Source organism: Pleurodeles waltl, chromosome 4_2 (genome assembly GCF_031143425.1).
Source record: "Pleurodeles waltl isolate 20211129_DDA chromosome 4_2, aPleWal1.hap1.20221129, whole genome shotgun sequence".
NCBI classification, from domain to species: Eukaryota; Metazoa; Chordata; class Amphibia; order Caudata; family Salamandridae; genus Pleurodeles; species Pleurodeles waltl.
This window is the reverse complement of record NC_090443.1, coordinates 889,594,704-889,615,324: the sequence shown is the minus strand read 5'-3', so window position 1 is coordinate 889,615,324 and position 20,621 is coordinate 889,594,704.

Sequence of the window (20,621 nt, the reverse complement as noted above, 5' to 3'; positions counted from 1 at the left end):
AAACTCTGCATCTCTTTTGAGACAAATTGAACCCCATTATCCGATACAAGAGTCTCTGGATACCCTTCCTTAGCAAATACCTCCTTAAGGATTTCAATAACCACAGTCTAGGTCACCTGCGGTACCAACTTTACCTCTGGCCACTTGGAATGGTAATCCACAAGTACCAAGGCAAACCTTGCTTCATGAGGCAGAAGTGGGAATGGACCAGAAATGTCCAACCCCAACTTTTGCCATGGGGAATCTGGCCATGGAACAGGACGCAAAGGCGCAGGCACAGTCTTCAGCATTTTTTCAGCATAAATACATACACTACACTCCCTAACCGTCCTCTCCGCCATCTTATCCATACCAGGCCACCAAAAAGAGGTACGTATCAATTTTTTCAGGGACGACATTCCTGGGTGACCAAGATGGGCCAAACTTAAAATCACTGATTGAATGCCCATGGGTGGAATACACTTCCCTCTCTTAAACAAGTGATCGTTCTCAATTTCCAACTCCTCTCTTATCTTAAAGAAAGGGGCCACCTCTTCTAAAATTCTTTCCTTCCTTGGCCAACCCAATCTCACATAACCTTTGACTTGCTGTAACACAGAGTCCTCTTGATCTTTTTCAAACCATTCCTTCTCTTCCACAGCTTTAAACTCTTTTGCTATGAATTCATACACCACAGAAACAATGTCCAAATCTCCAGATTCACCTCTTTCTGGCTTATCAGGGGCTTCTTGAGGTAGTCGTGACAAACAATCAGCCACTGAATTGCTTTTCCCTGGTACATACTCAATGTCGAAGGAATACTCCTGTAGTCTCGATACCAACCTTGCAACCCGGGTAGTTGCATTCCAACCACCACTAGGGGATAAAATGCCTACCAGGAGTTTGTGATCAGTACGAAGTACAAACCTTGAGCCCCATATGTAGTTGAGAAAATGTTCAATAGCCCAAACACATGCAACCAACTCCTTCTCGATAACTGCATACTTCGTCTCCGCATTGTTCAAAGTGCGAGAAGCAAACGTAACATTCCATTCATCCTTTCCAACTCTTTGTGACAATACACCCCCAACGCCATACATACTGGCATCCACTGTCACAATACACAGAGCTTTGATATTGAAAGGTCTGAGGGTAGGTGCACACGCAATTTCTTTTTTTATAGTCTCAAATGCACGTTCCTGCCTATCCGACCACACAAACTCCACATTTTTACGGGTTAACTCTCTTAAGGTTCCATTTTGGTCGCAAAATTCTCAATAAATTTGCTGTAGTATTCACACAACCCAGCAAAGGACAAGAGTTTCTCCCGATTGTCAGGCATAGGTGCATCCACTATAGCTTTAACCAGAGAACTTTTGGGCACAACTCCGTTCCCTGAGATGGTATGCCCCAAATACTCAACTGACTCTGCAAAAAAATGACATTTCTTAAACTTCAGGGTTAGCCCATTCCTATTGAATACATCGCACACTTTTTCAAGATGGTCTCTGTGTTCCTCTTTGTCTTTAGAATTTATCAAAACATAATCTTGGAAACACTTAACATACTTGTCCATATCCTTGAACATTATAAACATTGCTCTCTGAAACACAGATGGCGCCGATGCCAATCCAGAAGGCATATGTTTAAATTGGTATAGACCTTGTGGCATGATAAATTCAGTGAGATGACGAGAGTCTTCCGTGAGTTCAATCTGGTGATAGGCCGACCTCAAATCCAACATAGAGAATATTTTTTCTCCCTCAAGCATGCTAACAACTTCATTAATATTTGGTAGGGGATGGCAATTAACTATAATATTAGCATTCTAGGCTCTCAGGTCGACACACAGCCTCAATGAGTTATCCGGTTTACGAGCCAAAACAATGGGTGAAACCCACTCAGATGACACCCTCTTTCACCATTTCATCCAAGCTATTTTTCAACTCCTCACGTATACCAATGGGAACATTTCTCAACTTCTGCACAACAGGTTTAGCATTCTCCTTAAGCCTAATCCTATGGCTGTAATTGTTCAACTTGCCCAATGTTTCAGAAAACACTTTAGGAAATTTGGATGTAATCCAACTAGACTTTTCCTCAACCCCCACCAACATCACTGGTTCAATTGCCCTGGGGTTCAGAATCATTCCCAACTCAGCTTGGTCCCTCCATCCCAGGACGTTAACACCTTTCTCAGCAACATACATCTCGATTACAGCAGTACACCCTTTAAAACACACAGTAGTGTAGGAGGCTGGCCTGGCTTGTAGTGGGTACCGGAGGTACTTAAACCTTGTGCCAGGTCCAGTTATCCCTTATTAGTGTAGAAGAGGTGTTTCTAGCAGCTTAGGCTGATGGAAGGTAGCTATGGCAAAGCAGCTTAGGCTGAACTAGGAGACATGTAAAGCTCCTACTATACCACTGGTGTCATATGCACAATATCATAAGAAAACACAATACACAGAAGTACTAAAAATAAAGGTACTTTATTTTTATGACAATATGCCAAAAGTATCTCAGTGAGTACCCTCAGCATGAGGATAAGTTATATACACAAGATATATGTACACAAACCAAAATTATGCAGGTAATAGCAAGAAAAGTAATGCAAGCAGTGTAAAGTTACAGTAGATTGCAATAGGAGCACATAGGTATAGGGGCAACACAAACCATATACTCCAAAAGTGGAATGCGAACCACGAATGGACCCCAAACCTATGTGAGCTTGTAAAGGGTTGCTGGGACTGTAAGAAAAAAGTGAGGGTTAGAAAAATAGCCCAACCCAAGACCCTGAAAGGTAGGTGTAAAGTGCACCTACTACCCCAAGAGATCACAGAAGTCGTGATAGGGGGATTCTGCAGGAAGAACAAACACCAGCAATGCAACAACAGTGGATTTCCGGACCTGAGTACCTGTAAGACAAGGGGACCAAGTCCAATAGTCGCAACAGTGTCGAGAGTGGGCAGAAGCCCAGGAGATGCCAGCTGAGGGTGCAAGGAAGCTGCCACCTGTTAGAAGAAGCTTGGAGTTCTGCAAGAAAGAAGAGGACTAGGAACTTCTCCTTTGGAGGATGGATGTCCCACGTCGCGATGAAGCTTGCAGAGGTGTTCCCACGCAAAAAGACCGCAATCAAGCCTTGCTAGCTGCAAGGGTCGCGCTAGCGGTTTTTGGGTGCTGCTGTGGCCCAGGAGGGACCAGGATGTCGACACTTGGAAGAGGAGACAGAGGGGGCACCCAGCAAGTCAGGGAGCCCTCACAGAAGCAGGCAGCACCCGCAGAAGTACCTGAACAGGCACTCAGAAGAAAAGTGAACCAGAGTCCACCCGAAGTCACAAAAGGGAGTCCCCAGGGAGTCAGACGCCGGAGGACAACTCAGAAGGTTGTGCACTGCAGGTTAGAGTGTCGGGGACCTAGGCTTGGCTGTGCACGAAGGAAATCCTGGAAGAGTGCACAGGAGCTGCAAATCATGCGGTACCCAGCAATGCAGTCTAGCGTGGGGAGGCAAGGACTTACCTCCACCAAACTTGGACTGAAGAGTCACTGGACTGTGGGAGACAGAGTTGCTGAGTTCCAGGGACCACGCTCGTTGTGATGAGAGGGGACCCAGAGGACCAGTGATGCAGTCTTTTAGTGCCTGCGGTTGCAGGGGGAAGATTCAGTCGACCCACGGAAGATTTCTTCAGAGCTCCTGGTGCAGAGAGGAGGCAGACTACCCCCAGAGCATGCAAGACCTGGAAACAGTCGAGAAAGCCGGCAGGATGAAGCGATACAAGGTTGCTAGTAGTCGTCTTGCTACTTTGTTGCGGTTTTGCAGGCGTCCTGAGCAGTCAGCGGTCGATCCTTTGGCACAAGGTGAAGAGGGAGATGCAGAGGAACTCTGATGAGCTCTTGCATTCGTTATTTGGTGAGATCCCCAAAGCAGAGACCCTAAATAGCCAGAAAAGGAGGTTTGGCTACCTAGGAAGGAGAACTGGCTACCAAGAGAGGTAAGAGCCTATCAGAAGGAGCCTTTGACGTCACCTGCTGGCACTGGCCACTCAGAGCAGTCCAGTGTGCCACAGACACCTCTGTTTCCAAGATGGCAGAGGTCTGGGACACACTGGAGGAGCTCTGGGCACCGCCCCTAGGGGGTGCAGGTCAGGGGAGTGGTCACTCCCCTTTCCTTTGTCCAGTTTCGCGCCCAAGCAGGGCTGGGGGATCCCTGAACCGGTGTAGACTGGCTTATGCAGAGATGGACACCATCTGTGCCCATCAAAGCATTTCCAGAGGCTGCGGGAGGATACTCCTCCCCAGCCCTCACACCTATTTCCAAAGGAAGAGGGTGTTACACCCTCTCTCAGAGGAAGTCCTTTGTTCTGCCTTCCTGGGCCAGGGCTGCCTGGACCCCAGGAGGGCAGAAACCTGTCTGAGGGGTTGGCAGCAGCTGCAGTGGAGACCCCGGAAAGGCAGTTTGGCAGTACCCGGGTTCTGTGCTAGAGACCCAGGGGATCATGTTACATGGCCATGTTCGGAGTTAACATTGTGACGCTGTACATAGGTAGTGACCTATGTACAGTGCACGCGTGTAATGGTGTCCCCGCACTCACAAAGTCCGGGGAATTTGCCCTGAACTATGTGGGGGCACCTTGACTAGTGCCAGGGTGTCCACACACTAAGTAACTTTGCACCCAACCTTCACTAGGTGAAGGTTAGACATATAGGTGACTTATAAGTTACTTAAGTGCTTTGGTAGATGGCTGTGAAATAACGTGGACGTTATTTCACTCAGGCTGCACTGGCAGGCCTATGTAAGAATTGTCAGAGCTCCCTATTGGTGGCAAAAGAAGTGCTGCAGCCCATAGGGATCTCCTGGAACCCCAATACCCTGGGTACCTCAGTACCATATACTAGGGAATTATATGGGTATACCAGTATGCCAATGTGAATTGGTAAATTTAGTCACTAGCCTGTTAGTGACAAATTTGGAAAGCAGAGAGAGCATAACCACTGAGGTTCTGGTTAGCAGAGCCTCAGTGAGACAGTTAGGCATCACACAGGGAACACATACAGGGCACATACTTATGTCCCAGTGACACATAGACTAAAACAACATATATACAGTGAAATATGGGGGAAACATACCAGGCAAGATTGTACTTTCCTACAAGTAGTCTCCACATATCCAAGAATATTGATTGTTGTACCGTCAAACCCCTCAGCCACTATGTCTGAAGAAGCCAAATCAGATACATCCCAAAGTGACTTAAACTTTTCCGCAAAATAACCACAAGTGATGATCGTCCAAGGAGAACCAGAATCATCCGCCATGGGTTCCAGTTCTTGACCTTCAACCACTATTGTACACTTAGGCTGTTTCACTACCTTCCCAGATTTGTCGAGTACATCATTTTAAACAGAAAACACTACCCCTTTTTCCCTCTCATCCTGCACATAAGAGATTTTCCTTCTATCATTGCCATCACCACCTTTAATATCCCTACACACTCTGGCAAAGTGTCCAAACTTTCCACATTTGTTGCATTCTTTACCAATTGCAGGGCATTGAGAAGAATTTGCAATGTGACTCAAACTCCTGCACCTATAACATGACATTCTATCTATTTTCTTATTTCTGTCATCCTTCTTGTTTCCTGTTGTGCCCTTCAATGTGAATTTATTATAGCCAGTATTGTTGCCAACAGCTCCGACCACATCCCAGTTTGATGAGTTACTTTTCTCAAAGTTTTGTACTGTCCTCATCCATTTTTCCGATTGTTCCAGTGCTTTCACCGTATTTAGTACATCCTGTAACTTTGGATCCCCCATCACCCATAATTGCTCCTGAATCCTTTTGCTCCTCACATGCACGATGATTTGATCCCTGATCATCTCATCGTGATGGGTCCAAAATTACAGTGCATAGACAGACTGCGTAAACTCGTCAAAAATTCATCAAATGCTTCACCTTCCTGTTCAGTTCCAGTATAAAATTTAAATCTGTTCAAAGCAATGCTCGTGGTTGGTTTAAATCTATTTTCAAGTTTGCATAAGGCATCGTTGAATACATCAATTTCTTCATAATGAACCATTACTTGTGGTAACGTCCTAAAAATGAGCTGCCCTTCTGAGCCTAAACAATGTACTAACATTTTCTTCTTCCTCTCCTGAGACATTCCATCTTCATCAATTGCTTTTAGGTAAGTTAAAAATTCTTCCTTCCACCTAGACCAAGGAATAGGTGGGTCCCCTTTTAGTTGTGAAAACTTCGCAGGAGGCTCAAATTGCATTTTGGTTTAGTTGTGTTTGTTTTTTTAAAGTTTTTTTTTTTAGGGAAAATAGTTTCACAGTTGTTTATAAGACTTGCCAGTACTTTGTAAAAGGAAATAGTCCGTAAATAAATAGCCAGCGTTTTCAATATCCAATGAAAACTAGTTTCTTAGTTGTTTATAATGCTTGCCACTTTACAGTACTTTGTAAAAACGAACAGTCCGTAGATAAAAATAGCCTGCGTTTTTTAATTATAGTCCGCAATGATAAGCGTCTGCGGTTGCTAAGCAACCATAACAAGCCTGGAAACAAAGATCGTAATGAAAATAAGGAATGAAACACAGCAAGCGTTTTACAAAACGTGCTCTCGCAGAGACGCATCTCTGGTTGCTAAGCAACCCCAAATGCAACTGTTTCCGCTTCCCGTGAAGTTGTCGAAACCAAAAAAAAAAAACAACACACGAGGGCAAAAGTATACTTGCCCGTCGGAATTGTCAGAGGCGTAGAGACGTCTCTTAATCAGCATCGTTTTCCAATTTGACGTCTTTCTCCTTCTTCAGATTTCTTCCTTCGGATGCCTGATCATCAGCAGGATCTACCGAACTCCTACAGCAACAAAACACAGGAAGCGGCATACAAGGGTTCTCCGCACACTCGTCGCCAAATTCTGGAGTATGCAGGACGCAGGAACAAGGTATATTTTCCATAATTTATTGAAAGTAACAAAGCGTATCCGATCTCTTCGGTTCCTAACGTACAATGCCTCCCCGTTCCACCCTCACATTCCATTCCCACTTTCCCCACGTATATCCATTCTAAACTTCCACATTCTTTAAAGAGAACCCCCGATAATTGTAAACAAAAGAATATAACAGTGGGGGTAACCAAGCTAGAAAGAGGCTACTTTCCTACAGTGATGAATGGGGAAGGGTGGGACCTATGCCTGTGAATGACGGGTGACTGTCCTCACGCAGGGATGAATACCCCAATGCCCAAAACCATGACGCTAAAAGCTGCCACAGACCACAATGAAAACGAAGGACTTTAGAAAGCTAAGCCCTGCATCAGTGTAGAAAGTTGATTTTCTGCTTGGCTTCCGTCTCCTACTTCAAAGTGAGGTGGGACAGGCAGCCTGGGACAGACAGCCTTGAGTTAAATACATCAATTTGTTTAGAAATACAATTGTATCTCTAAACAAATGGGTCTATTTAATATTCTTTTAATGTTGATGTGCAGGAATTTCAGAGGGGCGCAGCCCCTTAGCCATAGTGGAGAAACTGCCCTTGCTTCCCAGAGACCTCCCATTGACACAACTGTGAGAAAGGTTCACGGCCTAAATTGCATTTATTTAAATCTCAGTAAATCGTGTCATATTTAAAAATGACTAAGCGTTATGATTCTAAAAATAAGTGCAACAACTCAAAGTGAAGCTTTCGTGTTATGAGAACAGATGAGCTGTTGGACACATCTTAAAGTTATAAATGAGTTAATAACAGAAAATGCATATTCAGATCCCCAGCTGAGGAGCACATCACAGGTTCCTGCAGCAGCACGGAAATCAAGTTAATGAATGTTCCAGGCTGTCTTTAATTATTTGGAGACCTTTACCTATTTCATTGTGTCATACTTTGGTGTCAGCCAGTGGATCGTCCCATACACTCAGTGCCGCTTATCTTTTAAGACCGCCCTCTGCACTGCTCTTCTCTTCACTCCGACATTCTGAAGCCCAGAGAAAGGTAGGTGGCCTGTGCTGCAGCACACTTCACATGGGCACGTGACATCCAGTTGCAAACCACTGAGCTCTGGGGAGTGGTCTGCTCTGTCTCCGGCTAGAGCAACTGCAGCGGTTGAGAGTGTTGGCAAGCATCTCAGCTCAGCCAGTGACCTAAACAGACCTGCCAACTCACACGGTGCCACTATGTGTCACACAATATCATACGTGCCAATCCTCCCGATTCAGGCGGGAGACTACTGATTTCAAGGCTAGCCTCCTGATTCCTGCATATAAAAACCTAATTCCTCTGCAGGCTTCAACTGACAGGGCCTGGTCTTGTGTAACTTGGAGTATGCACTGTCAGTAACCTGCGTCACACTCTCTCTGCCTGCCCTAATGATTTCTCCATGCTCCTGCCAGGTAAGAAAAAAAAACATACATTTGCGTATATAATATCTGATCCTGCAACAGCAGACTTGCAAATCCCATACATAACAGTAACCCGATTCAGGCCCTGATAGAAGTCAATCAGGGTAATACATTTTCCAGAAATCTCCCACTTTCTCTTTTAAAATGTTGGCATGTATGCGATATTGGCTCCCCTCACACGGTCACCCAGTGAGGCGCTGATATCACACAGTGGGAGGGAAAATAGATTAAAACCACTGCAGAATACTTGCTTTTCAGCTGTTTTAGAGTTTCTGAGTACCTGATGTCAAATAAGTAGTGTAAAAACACCCCAGGACATCAGCGGCAGCAGCCTCAGCAAACTTTTGTTCTTTAATTTTTGTTCGTTTGCTTTTTGGAGCAGGAGGAAATCCAGAGTGGAGGGGGCAGAAGTGCCTCTGACAGAAGCACTTCTCTCAAAAGGCCCCCATACCTTTCATGGCTATGCACCTTTCACGTCCACATCACACTTCACGCAGTGAAATGTTTTATAAAGTTGGCAGGTCTACATTAATGATTGTTACATAAGATAATTTAATTAACAGTTATCTCGGTCCAGGGATCACGTCTCCAGCAACAAGGGAAACCAACACCTCTGCTGAAAGTTACAACTTGCATTGTGACCAAATAAATTCCTGTTCCTTTGCAGCACTGTAAAGTGCCACATTGCGTGACAATCTGGGATGCTTGTGGCGATGCGGAATAAATAGTCAAATGGGTCAGGTTAACTTGAGATGTGTGGCACTTGACAGGGCTAGTCCTGCTTTACACCTCAGAGGAGTCTTAACAGCCCTATCTGGCTGCCTGTGAAGAAATACAACAGAAAAATAGCAATCAGTGCCAATAAGTCTGGCTTTAAAATGGTAGTAGATAGCAGTGGAACATTTGCCATTTAAAAAGTAACATTGGGCAAATGGTGTTACTGGTGCCTAATTTGATGCTCCTGAATGTTTTGATCTCTGAAACTGACTGACTGGCTGTGTTCAGATATGACAGGTTCACCCACAGGTTACAAACAGACATCTGCACTAATACTTGATTCACAGAGGGAACAAACTCAAAAACAGGGAAATTCTTAAGACCAAGAAAAGGTTTGTGGGGAGGAAACAATATGGTACTGTAGCAAGTAGACGCTTTTAATAAGAAGCCTACACAGCATACAGCAATTAGGCCGGCCAGCAGGAAACAACTGATGCAGAACAAGGAATACATACAAGAAACACAAACACAAAGTTTCTATGAGACAATATGACATAGTGTTGAACAAAGCTTCTAAACATACAAGTATATAGAGTAACAGATACCACTCATCTCATCCCTTACAAAACTAAAAACAAAGAAAACAATAAAAATTATTAAAGTGTGGAGAGGGTTAGAAAATACAAACTGCAATGAGTGAAAATGGAAAATATAAGGCTTACACAGTATATAAACACTTAATAGAGGACACAAGGAAATTCATTCCCATACAAAATCCTTAAATCTCGCAGGCACACCTATTTTCTTGGTTGGTTGAGAAGAACTTGGCAAACATTCATTAGCCATTGTATATGTCATCCTGGTTTGATGGTCAGTAACTGGCCTAGAGACTTTGGTATCAGATTCCCTAATTAAACATTTGTTATAATGATTCAGACCAACATCAACATAGCACTGTTTACATTTACCATAGCAATCTGACTTGCTGCTGGCAAAATCATCATCAGTCAATCAATCAATTATTTTTATTCGGTCGAAATTTAGACCATTAAAGTACAATCATTCATACATTAATACATAAAAAGAGAAAATATATACAAGTGAATGATAAAACTCTAAATGAATATTAAGAACGGGGACAACCATTGACTTCTTTACAAAAGATAGCAAGAAACCTTCATGCCTGCTTAAACCAATCAACAGCACATTATAGCAAACTCCTACTCGAGGCTAATAGATTCCCATTCACATCCATTAAAATGGGATGTACTTTAAACCAATGATACATGTATGAAAATGTAATAGAATTAAAACTTCAATGTAAGAATAATTTCAGATCTACTAATCTAGGTTTCAATATACCATTTCCTATAAAGGAATACATTTTGTAACCACATCCGTTCATATTAACAAATTCTAATATTAACAATCCACAGTGCAGTATACTATCCTACAATGAGTAAATTTATAAAAAAATACTATAATCTAATCATAACAGTCTAAAGTGCAATGTGCTGATATACAATAAATAGATTGATAAATAGGTGCTTTGTTTCAACCATTGACTTTAAAAGCTAAGAATAATGGAAACAGATACTTTTATTATCGTAATGTTGTCACTGTACATTGCACTAAAATTGATAAAAGAGTTTAGTCTCTGTAACCAATGCGTAAAAACAGGGAAGAGAGAAAAAACCATTAAAAAAAAAACATTACCAACTATTTTTCCCCGTTATTCCTACTATGTGACCCAGCATTAAAAAAACAGGCACCGAGAGTAGCCCTATTACGAATGGACCAAGCCGTTGTCAAAAATGTTGCGACAGTGCTTACAACCAATACAGATGAATCATATTTACAAATTCTATAGGCGTTAGCGCGGTCATATAGTAACAAAACTTTGCACAACGGGATGACCCATTTTTCCCTGGGTCTCTTGTAGAGGGGGCAAAAAAACAGAATGTGTTCAATCGATTCCTCCAATGTATTACATATTAGACACTTATTTGCCTCAGGACTATTCTTCGACTATCGAGCAGTAAAACTGTTCACTGGTAAAGTCCTATATCTAAACTGGAGAAATAAAACACGGTTCTTGTTTTACAAGCAGGAACTCAGAAGTTAGTCGACCTACCCCATTACTATGGAGGATCTCTGCATTGGCCTTCTCCCAATATCTTTGTTTGAGTAGCATTAGAGGGAATTGACTCAGGTTTCTCCCAAAAGTGGGCGAGAGCCAATTCATCCCAGGCCAATTTCATCTCCCTCAACCAACTGATCTTTTTCCAGTTATGCTGGGTCTTTAGAAGATCTTTTATTGCCTCTCGGAAAGGTTCCAGTTCTTCCATTTTCCATAGACGAATCCAATATAAGAGAGGTCTTAAGCCCGCTACATCTTTAATACTATTTGTTCCGAGATCAAGTCTGAGGGGGATCATTGGTGTAGCCTTCCCCAACCTAGTTATATACCTAAAAAAGTAGTTCTCTTTAATTTGGAGGGCATCCAACTGCCTTTGGGAACCCCATAACTCTGCCCCATACAGTGCAGCACCTCGGATTTGGACTTTATAGATTTCCAGAATAGGATTCAAAGGTGGACTAGCTACATTCCTAGCTTTACATCCTAGGGTACCCCCCTCTTTGGCATGTAATATGGGCCCCTTTTCTGATAGCTGCAGCCCAGTTACCCGAATCCATTAATCTGATCCCCAAGTAATCGTACTCTGTGACCCTTTCCAAAGGAATAGAATTCATTGAAATGGTCACCTTTGCTTTTATTTTCTTAGAACTACATACAATGTTCCTTGTAAGGCGCGCGCGCGAGCGCATGCGCACCTTTCCATCCCCGTCGCGCAGGCCCCTTTGGCAAGCGCGCACGTTGTGAAAACAGCATTTAAATGCCGCGGGAGTGTTTTAAACATCATTTGGCGTACTTTAGCATACAAGCGGGCAAGTGATATTTGTCTTGGAAATTAATGGTTAATGAGCTAGCAAATGCTTCAGAACAGTAGAAAATGTGCTGTTATCGAATGTTCCACCATTCCTATACTTTGTGGTAGTTTATATGCTTTATCACTTTCTGAGTTTAAATAAGCCTTTTAGAGCGATATACGTGCTCCCCTAAGGCAGATAATGCTCATATTTGAATCTGGATTGAAGTCAATGAAAACAGCGTTTAAATGCTTCGGGGAGTGTTTTAAACATCATTTGGCGTACTTTAGCATACAAGCGAGCAAGTGATATTTGTCTTGGAAATTAATGGTTAATGAGCTAGCAAATGCTTCAGAACAGTAGAAAATGTACTGTTATCGACTGTTCCACCATTCCTATACTTTGTGGTAGTTTATATGCTTTATCACTTTTTGAGTTTAAATAAGCCTTTTAGAGCGATATACGTGCTTCCCTAAGGCAGATAATGCTCATATTTGAATCTGGATTGAAGTCAATGAAAACAGCGTTTAAATGCCGCGTGGAGAGTTTTAAACATCATTTGGCGTACTTTAGCATACAAGCCAGCAAGTGATATTTGTCTTGGAAATTAATGGTTAATGAGCTAGGAAATGCTTCAGAACAGTAGAAAATGTGCTGTTATCGAATGTTCCACCATTCCTATACTTTGTGGTAGTTTATATGCTTTATCACTTTCTGAGTTTAAATAAGTCTTTTAGAGCGATATACGTGCTCCCCTAAGGCAGATAATGCTCATATTTGAATCTGGATTGAAGTCAATGAAAACAGCGTTTAAATGCCGCGGGGAGTGTTTTAAACATCATTTGGCTTACTTTAGCATACAAGCGAGCAAGTGATATTTATCTTGGAAATTAATGGTTAATGAGCTAGGAAATGCTTCAGAACAGTAGAAAATGTGCTGTTATCGAATGTTCCACCATTCCTATACTTTGTGGTAGTTTATATGCTTTATCACTTTCTGAGTTTAAATAAGCCTTTTAGAGCGATATACGTGCTCCCCTAACGCAGATAATGCTCATATTTGAATCTGGATTGAAGTCAATGAAAACAGCGTTTAAATGCCGCGGGGAGTGTTTTAAACATCATTTGGCGTATTATAGCATACAAGCGAGCAAGTGATATTTGTCTTGGAAATTAATGGTTAATGAGCTAGAAAATGCTTCAGAACAGTAGAAAATGTGCTGTTATCGAATGTTCCACCATTCCTATACTTTGTGGTAGTTTATATGCTTTATCACTTTCTGAGTTTAAATAAGCCTGGTATGGAGAGGCTAAAGCCAAAGATCTTGGCTAGTTATGCGCTGAGCACGCGTGAATGGTCAATTTCTTGGCGCACGTATCCTTGGCTGCAGCGCACAGAGACCGCACAGTGCCGCACACAGTGGAAAAAAATTAGAGGGAACATTGACTACATATCATAAGCTTGGTTTTCTTAACATTAACTTCCAAACCAAAATCTTTGCAGAACAAGCAGAATTGGTCAGCCAAATTTTGCAATCCCATAGGGGTTTAAGCTAATAGGATGGTATCATCTGCATACAATAGACATGGACTTTTCTTACCTGCCAACTTAGGTGAGTCATTGTTGCAATTGGTTAAATATTTGATACAGTTGTTTATATATAAAAGAAAGAGGGTAGGTTCTAAATCATCATCAGTCAAACTGGGATAGATCTTCTGATCGTCTTCAATGCGAACATCTTCATAGAATTTCAAAGTTCGAGATTTACTCCACAATGTTCTATTGCTTAATAAGGCAGAAGATTTCCCCATCCTCACAATGTTCAAAACTTTGGAAATTTCAGATTCCCCTTTTTAACTAACTGTGAATTACACACCTTCTGAAGGCCACCCATGTTAATCATGTGCCTCTTGGTAAATTCATTCTCAGAATGACTTGTAACTTATTTGGTCTGAACATTCTCACTTGCCAAATTATATGTATTATTGAAAGATATAACTCAGTGACCCAGTTAGCCATTCTGTGTTTAAAGTGGCGCAAGGTTTAGGAAGTTATGTTACGCTAATTATTCCTTATGCCTTATTCTCACGGTGAAGGGGTGATCTCGAGTGCTCCTGGGGAGGGCTTTGCCCGGAGCTACATGATGTTTAGGGGCAGTATATGTTATTGCAGGGCAGGTTGGAAGGTGTAGTTATGGCATTTGTGAATACTGATGGTCCCAATGTAAATGAAGAGTCTTTCTACACCACAGTGAAAGACAATGTGTCACAGGCAGTAGTTGCAAGGTTCATACGGGTGGGTGACTTCAACTGCATACTGGATGGTGCGCTTGATCTTCACCCTCCACGGACATAGATTAAGCCCATGATGAGTTCCAGGCTCCGAGAGACTATGAGTCACACCTGACAAAGCAGGAGTATACTTGCTTCTCACTGGCCCATGGTACCTATGCAAGACGTGATTGTGTCTTATTGCCTGCATACTTGGCCCCCAAAAGTGTCTTTCACGTTATCTTTCAGATCATGCTCCAGGACTGTGCCTTGTGGAATGGGGTGACAGTGTTAGGTCGCCATGCATGTGGAGTTTCCCATCTAAAATATTACAAGACCCTGTAAGCAGGGATACACTTACAGGCGCTCTGGAAGACTATTTTAAAATAAAATTAAAATTAATTAGGACTTCACCCACTGTCTGGCATTGGAATGGTAGGTGATGAAAGCTGTCTAATGGTGGCGACGCTTGGGATTATCTTGTGTGGTGCACCAGGTATTACAGGAGGAGCTTCTCCAGAAGGAGGAGGCCTTAGCGGAGTTACAGTGGCTGTCCCCGCATGATCAGGATGGTTGAGAGGATGAAGTAGGACTTCAGCCTCAGGCTGCAGTGGTTAGAAACGGACTCAAGAGTTATACTTTGAAATCTTACCAACAGTTCCTATATAGGGATAGAGACACCTCTGGACAACTCCTGGCCTGGATGCTCCATAGGGAGGACCACACTGAGCAGGAAGTGTACAAGCAGGGTGATATTGTAGTGACACTTCAGGAGCACCCAGAACAGGTCTACACCTGCTGGGGTCCTCCTGACCATAGACGCATTACTGTTTTTGTGACTAGCTTTCCAGTACCTCAACTGGGGGAGGTGGCAGGACAGGAGTTCAATGCAGAACTCACAGTTGAGGATATTGGGGAGGCCCTTGCGTGCTATTTGGGGGGCAAGGACCCAGGGAGGGATGGCTTCCCAGCTGAATTTTACCATGCCTTTGCCCCAGATCTCATGCAGGGATTGCCGAAGGTGTATCTCGAGGCATGAGACACTGGTGTTCTGCCTCCATCTATGAGGGAGGTTGCATTTCCATGATATTGAAGCCTGGGGTGGATGCATCCGATCCAGCGGCCTACCGCCCACTTACAGTGGTCAATACGGATACAAAGGTGTTATGTAAGGTACTTGCCTTTAGACTGCAGCTGGGGATCCCACAACTGATAGACGAAGATCAGTATGGTTTCATCCCAGGGTGTAATACAACCATGAATCTCCGGCGATTAATGCATGTGATGCACAAGATGGAGGGAACGGGAGAGGAACTAGAGGTTGGTTTCCATTGACATTCCTAAGGCTTTCAACACTGTTGATTGGCATTACCTTATGTCCATACTGAAAGCAATGGGATTTGGCTTGCAGTTTCGATAATGGGTGCATCTATTATATACAACACCAACAGAGAGGATGAAGGTTGGTCAACGGTGTTCTGACTTGTGGGAGGTGTGCAGAGGCAGGCGTCAAGGCTGCTCTCTCTCGGTCTTAATTTTTGTGATAGCACTTTAGCCACTAGCAATCTAGACTTGTCAGAAGATGGCAGACTGGTGAATCTGAGTGGGGGATGTGGCCCACCGAGTCTCTCTATACACGGACGATATGCTTTTTTATCTTACTGCTCCATGAGAGTTCTTGCCACCACTTCTCAGATACCTGGATACATTTAGAGAGCTCACAGGCCTTAGGATCAATCAGGACCAGTCATTGCTATTTCCCCTAGGTGCCATGGTGAATGGGGACCCTGACATTCTGCTGTCTCTGTCCCTACGATGGGAGTTGTATTGTCCCAATTGTCATGCATTCCAACCTTATATACTTTGGGTAAGTTGTGAAATTCAAGTTCTGGCAGTACTAGGTCAGTGTTGAAAAAACACAATAGAGACTGGCCAGATCTCACAGTGTATTTCCAAGACCTAGCTGTACCCTGCTCTACCACAGACTTTCTTAGAATGGTACATCCGTATCTTTATTCCCCCTCCCCCATGTTATGTTCCCTTCCCTGGTGAGAAAAAGCTAAAACACATTAACAAGCTGTGCATGGAAAAACACTTGTGCCACCAATGTGACGGCATTTGAAGCTAAGCTAGGCACAAAATGGAGTCAGTCGTCAAGATGGAACTGGTGGATAAATACTTATAGCTTTACACATCTGTGGCCTCGTTCCTGGCCCCTGGCTTAGAACTGCTCCTGGGTCAACTCCTTTAGAGAATTTGTGGTGAACCAGATGGTTGCAGCACTGGGGGCTGTAATTATAATGAGTTTGACTATTTGCCTGCTAGGAGACTTTTAAAAACATAAAGGCAAATAAATGAAGTTTAAATTCCTGCACCTTGTAATACTCCCAGCGAAGGGGGGAGTCACCATTACCTGGATGGCGCAAACTTGCCCTAGTGTGGAAGGATGGGTGCGAGACATGAGTGAGTGGGCGATTGCAGAGGAAGTGCATCTACGGAAATGCAGACATGATGATAAAGTGTAAGTAGACCTACTCTATTGGGATGACCTGCTGAATATTTTTTAGGGCGAGAAGGGGGTTTACAGGAGGACTCAACTGAAGATGAGGACTCTGTACAAACAGTTATTTGATGATGTTCACCCTACAATATCATGAGAGGAGAGTTCTGGGACATGTTAATTAAGTTCTCTCCTAATTTTTGTGTGAAATTGGACAGACGATCACTTCATGACACATGTCGGTTGTTGGGAAATGGCAGAAGTTATGCGTTCACATTGCTGTACTTTAAATGTAACCGATAAAATATATCTTTAAAAAAAGTGGTGCAAGTTCAAAAGATGTAAATCTTGTGGTGGTTTGTGGCTTACAAGGTAAGTCTAAATCAGATTTGAAATATGTTCCTCTGCATAATATTCATTTTTGAGAGCCAATAGTACACCTTCCTGAACAACCTTATTAAATCTCTCAATCAATTTGTTCATGTTGGGAGCATACAAAACTACATTGATGCATAATGCCTAGACCTTTGAAAAAAACTATTGAAAAAACTATTCAAAGGGGCATTGGATGAGGTGGGAATCCAAGATGGTGCACCTCACCTGAGCTCCCGAGCCAGGGCCTCTGATGCCACCCGACACCACCATCTAAACTGCCCATGTGGGCTAAGGGTCGGCTGCCACTATGAGAGAGAGGTACCAGGGGGCCCGAGGGAAGCCAGTGAGGATCATTCTGGTGGGTGGGGCGGGGCTGGGCCCAGACCGATGCTCACAAGTAGGGCCTCCATGGCTTCCTCCCACAGTAGGCCCCATTGGACATGCTAGGTGGCACCAAACCCACCATAGCGAGCTACATATTGGAGTATGTTGAGGTAGAGGGAGATGGCTATTGCGGCAGATATCAGCTCACTGGCTAAAAAAGGGGACATACAAGCACTCCTCCAAGCAATGAAAAGGATGTTGCATCCATACATATAAACTTTACCAAGGCCCTTTTGGAGCTTGACCAGTCAGTCAAGAGTGCCAGGACTCGTCTGGACTTGTTAAAAGAGAAAGTGGCGCAATAAGACCAGGAGCGCGTCGACCTGGCTGAGAGGCTCACAGCATTAAAACTCACCATCAAACCCTATCCCAAGCATTAAGATGATCAAGTAAACTGCTCCTATCACAACACCATTCGGATCAGAGACATGAGTGCCACCATCCTGAATTCCAAACTCAAGAGCCATGTACAGGTCTTGTTCCATCACACCCTCCAAGATACTACAGGCCAGGACCTCACCCTAGACCGCAAGCACTGAATTTTCTCTTCTTATCAACAATTTCCCCCTCACCCCGTTGGGGACATCGGGTATCCACCTGCGGCCCTGGGATCTCCAAAATCGACCCGATGGCAGAAGACCCCATGGAAAGTGTAGGAAGTTGGCTCTGTATATACTATCTCAAAGTGAGAGATAGTGTGCACAGAGTCCAAGGGTTCCCCTTAGAGGTTGATAGTGGCAGAATTAGATAATTCTAAACTATTTTGTGGTAGTGTGTTTGAGCAGTAGGCTTATCAGAGGGTAGTGTTAAACATTTGTTGTACACACACAGGCAATAAATGAGAAACACACACTCAAGGACTTAACTCCGGGCCAATAGTTTTTATATAGAAAAATATATTTTCTTAATTTATTTTAGAACCACAAGATTCAAGATTTGAAGTAAATACATAAAATGTGAGGTACTCCACACAGGTAAGTAAGGAACTTTGAATTAGAGCAGTAACATACACAGCATAGGTTAAAATGGCAATAAGCTATTTTAAAAGTGGACACAATGCAAAAATCAACAGTTCCTGGGGGAGGTAAGTAAGGTTAAGTTTCTGAGGTAAGTAAAGCACTTACAAGTTCAGTTTTCTGGGCATAGGTAGCCCACCGTTGGGGGTTCAAAGCAAACCCAAAGTCACTGCACCACAACACAGGGCCGTTCAGGTGCAGAGATCAAAGGAGGGCCCAGAACACATAGACACCTATGAAGAACAGGGGTGCTCCGGTTCCAGTCTGCCAACAGGTAAGTACCTGCGTCTTTGGAGGCCAGACTAGAGGGGTTTTGTACACAAAACACACCCTCAGTGGCACAGGGGCGGCCGGGTGCAGTGTGCTTAGTAGGCATCGGGTTTTCTCTAGAAATCAATGGAGGGACCGGGGTCACTCTAACGATGCAGGCAGGGCACAGGGGGGCTTCTTGGGCCAGCCAACGACTGGGCTAGGCAGAAGGTCGTCTGATGCACTCCTGCACTGGAGTTCGGTTCCTCTCGGTCCTGGGGGCTGCGGTTGTAGTGCTTGGTCCAGGCATTGGGTTCTTTGTTCCAGGCAGTCGCAGTCAGGAGGAGCCTCTGGATCCTCTCTGCAGGAGTCGCTATGGGTTGCAGGGGGGTGGTCTCAGGTTACTCACGAGGTCGCAGTCGCCTGGGAGTCCTCTCTGCAGTGTTGGTTCTCTGGAGCTCAAGCCGGGGGCGTCGGGTGCAAAGGGTGAAGTCTCACGCTTCCAGCGGTAAGGGAGAGTTCTTTCAAAGTTGTTTAAAAGTTGCAAAAATGTTGCTGTTGGTGAACAGTGCCGCTGTTCTCAGGAGTTTCTTGGTCCTTCGTTTCAGGGCAGTCCTCTGAGGCTTCAGAGGTCGCTGGTCTCTGTCGGGTGCATCGCTGTGCAAGTTCTTTAAGTCTGGAGACAGGCCGGTAGGGCTGGGGTCAAGTCAGTTGTCATCTCCGTCGTCTCTGCAGGGCTTTTAGGTCAGCAGTCCTTTTTCTTTGTGTAGGTTGCAGGAATCTCATTTTATGGGTTCAGGGTCACCCCTAAATACTAAATCTAGGGATGTGTTTAGGTCTGGGGGCAGTAGCCAATGTCCTGTGGCGCTGTAACAAAGGGGGTGAGCCTTTGAGGCTCACCGCCAGGTGTTACAGTTCCTGAAGGGGGAGGTGAGAAGCATCTCCACTCAGTGCAGGCTTTGTTACTAGCCACAGAGTGACAAAGGCACTCTCCCCATGTGGCCAGCAACATGTCTGGTTTGTGGCAGGCTGGCAAAACTAGTCAGCCCACACTGGAAGTCGGGTATATTTTCAGGGGGCATCTCTAAGATGCCCTCTGGGTGTATTTCACAATAGAATGTACACTGGCATCAGTGTGCATTTATTGTGCTGAGAAGTTTGATACCAAACTTCCCAGATTTCAGTGTAGCCATTATGGAACTGTGGAGTTCGTATCTGACAAACACCCAGACCATATACCCTTTATGGCTACCCTGCACTTACAATGTTTAAGGTTTTGGTTAGACACTGTAGGGGCATAGTGCTCATGCACATATGCCCTCACCTGTGGTATAGTGCTCCCTACTTTAGGGCTTTAAGGCCTTCTAGAGGGGTGACTTACCTATGCCACAGGCAGTGTGAGGTGGGCATGGCACTCTGAGGGAAGTGCCATGTTGACTTATTCATTTTGTTCCCACCAGCACACACAAGCTGTGAGACAGTGTGTATGTGCTGAGTGAGGGGTCCCCAGTGTGGCATAAGACATGCTGCAGCTCTTAGAGACCTTCCCTGGCATCAGGGCCCTTGGTACCAGGGGTACCAGTTACAAAGGACTTACCTGGATGCCAGGGTGTGCCAATTGTGGAGACAAAGGTACAGTTTTAGGGAAAGAACACTGGTGCTGGGGCCTGGTTAGCAGGCCTCAGCACACTTTCAAATCATAACTTGGCATCAGCAAAGGCAAAAAGTCAGGGGGTAACCATGCCAAGGAGGCATTTCCTTACACAACCCCCCCCCCCAAAACGAAAGAGGATGAGACTAACCTTTC